The following is a 4,488-nucleotide window of genomic DNA, read 5'->3' as shown; positions in this document are numbered from 1 at the left end:
AGGGCATTTCAACAAATCCAATCAAATACACTATGAATGTATTTGAGGCTGTGTTTATAATTTTGGTTTGAAGCAAATTCACAGTAAACTCAAATTGGTGCACCTGATGTGCATCACAGAAGTTTTATATTCTACATTAATCAAACTATTCAAATGAATCAATAAAACGACCAAATGAATTGTCCTGGATGCAAACTACTGACTGTATAATCTGCAACAAAAATTAAATCCTCACATGTTACTGACAGAGGCTGATAAATATTTGCCATTCATCCCGTAAAATGTCTGTCGACTATTATTATTCAACCAGAAAACAGTCGTGCATATCAATCTACTGTCGGTCCGTTAAACAACTAATCACAGCAAGGCAGCAAATCCTAAAATTTTCTGCCTCTGAATCTTTTCCTGTCCTTGTTTCTGCGTGCATTGTATATAAAGGAAAGAAAGGAGCTATTTAAGGAGTGCCCTCTTTGACTTTTGTCTGAGTGCTGATGACAAGTTGGATATCTTAGATGCATAAAAATGAGATTTTGACATGACTTCAAAAAGAGAAGCATACGGATGAGGTGGACCCTCTGCCAACAGAGAGGCGAGGAAACAGATGGGTTTTTACACAAACAGCACAAACATCAAGAACACTGAGTTAAAGAGCTTGGCAGTCTCACTTGATGAAACAGTGAGGAATGGAGGAGCTTTTAATGAGCATCTCTCCTGTGATGCGGAATGTGAAAAGACAAACTGTTCGCTCTTAAAGGGGAAGTTACAGTTGGTTGGCCCTGGCCGGCTGTGCCGGATCGTTCTTCATGCTGCTTGTTGAGTGGTCAGTATTAATGCTAAGTGATTGTGGTGCATTTTTTTTTTTACTGGCTTTGCAGTGTTGCTGTGCAGTCCTATACCTTAATATTCAAACAACATTAATAATATTTGCATTGTAATGTGCAGCACTGTTATTTAAACATTCATTACTAAATGTCGCCACAAACCCCAAAGCAGCCACCAAAACATGATCTGTTGTTCTCGTCGTTTTTTTTTAGTTACCATCTTTTGTTCTGCACATGCTTCATTGTATTGTGGACCCTGTGCTAACATTCAAAAGGCATTGTCAATAAAACTCTAAGTGAAAAGGAAAAGTCTTCCCTCAGCTGAATCTGCAGTTAAGCTGATTGTGGCGTTAATACGTGTTTATTAGTAATAGTTGGAAAGTAGCCAACAGAGGGCGCCAGGTGCAAGGGAAGGGTCAAAATTAGGGCGAGTTGAAGATGAGTTAATCTTATTATTAATTTTTAAATACATTGTCAGTCTTTTGTCATATGATTATAACAAATCTTCAACAAGTGGAAAAAAAGTAAAAAAAAACACCTCAAAGTCAGCTGTCCAAACCTCCTAATGGAATAACATTTTTTTTTATTACTGTTCAAAAAGATGGTTGACAATTTTGTCAGAGAAGAATTTAGTGCCGGAGATTAAAATCCAGCATCTACAACGTCCCCTAAAATGATTCATTATTTCTCAAAATGTTCATCTATATGCAGTCTTTTCTGACTGTTTGAGCTTTTATGTTAAAGATTCCCCTAAAATTTGTTCCTACTAAAAAATTATAAACTGTCTGACTTTGTAAAATGTACAAAAAAGAGACAGAAATATATATTTCATTGTCAAAATTATTGTTTGTTGAATTATTGTTAATATTGTGCTTTTTAGATATAGTTAATTGCTCAACACAGTGTGCTTTCTAAAAAGATAATTTTTTTACAAATTCCCATTTAAAATATGAGTTTGACTGACCAGTATGCAATTGATTTTGAACCTATTTACATGATTAGACTATGTTAGATTTATTATATTATATGTTTCTAAATAAAAGGATTTAAATGAATCTGTTTGTCCTGTAAAGAGCCCTTTGGTGACATTTGTTCTATGATTGGTGCTATATAAATAAACCTGTAAAGTGAAATAAATATAATTTGTCTGTGTCAATATAGCAGAAGGAAATCTATGTAGCTGCTGCTAAAGTTGCAGTGATTGATTTTTTTAGAGGAAAGTATTCACTGCAGCTTTGAGAAAATGATGTAAAAGTAAAACCTAATTAAATATCACAATACATAAATAAAAGTAACCAAATAAAACACTTTTCAATGAATTTCAGGCCAATTCTGTTTTGGTATATAGCAACAATTTACAACATCTCAAGGCGCTTTATTAGACACATTGGTCTAACTTGCATCTGGACGTTATTTAACTAATTTGGGTGGAGCTATAATACAGTGCAGTCAAATTCATTTATTCATGGTAATTGGTGAAACTTGTTTTTTTTTTTTTTATGTGGAAGCCCAGGCAATTTCATTGAGTCGTTACCTTTAAAGCAATCCCTCATCCTGAACAAGTGTGTGGCAAAAGTGGAAAGAAATAGTTCCCTTTCAACAGGAAGAAACCCGCCGCAGATTGCTATTTATTTTATTATCAGAACTTGCTGCATGAGTAACTGTTTAATCAACTGCATTGCGCTCCTTTAATTACCCTTTTAATCTCAGCTGCACCGAGTAAGGTTAAACAGTTGCCTCAATGCTCAGGATCTGTGCAGTAACCTTGTGGTTACCCCGCACCCCATCCGCTCAGAAAGCACTCATATTTTCTGTCTGACAGTACTCACTCAGGCCGTGATGGTGTTCTCAAGTCAATATCTTTGAAGTGTGAGTGTAGTATCCTCAATTTTTCAGGCTGTTTTTAATAATTTACCTGATGTGCCCTGAGTGTTGGAGGCGGCGGGAGGCGGCGGCTGCTGTGTGACTCTGTGGCGTGTTGCAGAGATATGTATGCAGGGCCACAGCCTCCCTACCGACCTCTCTGTGCTGATTGTTGTCACACACACAGCACTCTCGCGGGTGATGTAATTGGATTCCATGGGTCCCTATTTTACAGTTCATTGCCATGTAATGAAATCAGTTATTTACTTTCATCATAAAATCTGATAGGGGGCAACATCTGTTGAGGTAAAGTTTGACTCAATACTGGATATGAATGCTGATGTGCAGAGGTCTGCAACAGCCTGAGCTGCAGCATGGGGAGCCGTTGCTTTTTTTGCACTCAGATCAATGCTTTGTTGCACATGCTTTACTCAAAATGTAAAAAAAAAAAAAAAAAAAACAGAAGCAACAATTTATTGTTTAAACTTGAGCGGCACAACTAGCAGCAGTGAGCGCAATCATTGAGAAGAATGGCGCGCTGCACAGTGTCCCTGTTCCACTCTGCCGTCTCATTATACCGCTGCTCTGCTGCTGGAGGACACTGAAGGACACAAGCGATTGAATTCAAGTGTTGTATATTCCCTGGAAACCAATCAAGAAAAGCCCCAGAATAATAATCCCTGTCCACTGTCATGATTCATTTTTATTTTGTTCCATATTTTTCTCTGGCTTTTGAGTCACTCAGGAAGGGTAGTTCCAGCATAAAATCAATGTTCCATTAAAATTTAATGGCCAGGAAGGGCTTAATAGTGGCAGAACAGATGCCTCTGCTTTTGAGAACGCCGGCATCTCAAGAACCCTTACTCAAAGCGATATTGGTGTTGTCAGGCACTCTGATGGTTCCCCCTTTTCAGTTGCTCTGAGAACTAAAGATATTGGCATTTTTCCCCCTCGGAGAGGGGAAATTAAAATTTAGGAAATTGACGGTAAAGCTCATCCAATCTCTCAAACATTGGGAGAGGAGGTGGCAGCTGATGACACGTCATTGTCTAAATATAATTACTCACGCTGTTACTGCTGACTAAAAGCTAGTTCAATCAGATACCAGAGTCACTATCTTCTAAGTATGAACATCTGCAGATTACAGTGCCTTGCAGAAGTACTCCCCCCCCACAGTTTAACACATCAAAACCACAAAATCCTATTTATCTATTGGGAATATATGTGATAGACCAACACAAACCAGCATATTCAAGGTTCAAGGTTTTTTCTTTCTTTTACAAACGTTGTTGTGCATTTAGTACAATTTGTAGAACGACCTTTCTCTGCATTGACAGTTGCATGTCTTCAAGGAAATGCAGCTGTGCACATCTTGGCACTGAACAGGTCGTCAAAATATCTCGGGCTCAGTCAGATTGGATGGAGAACATCTGTGCACATCCACTTTTAAGTCTTGCCACAGATTCTCTAATGGCTTTCGGTGTGGACATTGACTGGGCCATTCTAACACACAAAAACGCCCATTCTATTATTGCTCTATGTTACGGTTGCTATTCGGCTTGAGGAGGAAGCTCCACCTGTGGCTCAACTCTTTCGCTTCCTCTGTTTTCTTTCAGGATTACTATTCAGCTCCTTCTGTCTTCCAATCCTTTGACAAGCTTCCCTGTCCCTGCTTAAAGCTGCAGTAGGTAAGTTTTGCAAAAATGTTTTTCTTTTTTTTTTTTTTTTACACATTTGTTAAAACTGTCACTATGTATTGACAGTAAAATATGAGAGACAATTTGTAAAATTAAATAAAACAAAA

The sequence above is a fragment of the Fundulus heteroclitus genome, chromosome 1, assembly GCF_011125445.2.
Source record: "Fundulus heteroclitus isolate FHET01 chromosome 1, MU-UCD_Fhet_4.1, whole genome shotgun sequence".
Lineage (NCBI taxonomy): Eukaryota > Metazoa > Chordata > Actinopteri > Cyprinodontiformes > Fundulidae > Fundulus > Fundulus heteroclitus.
Note: the sequence above shows the minus strand (reverse complement) of the source record.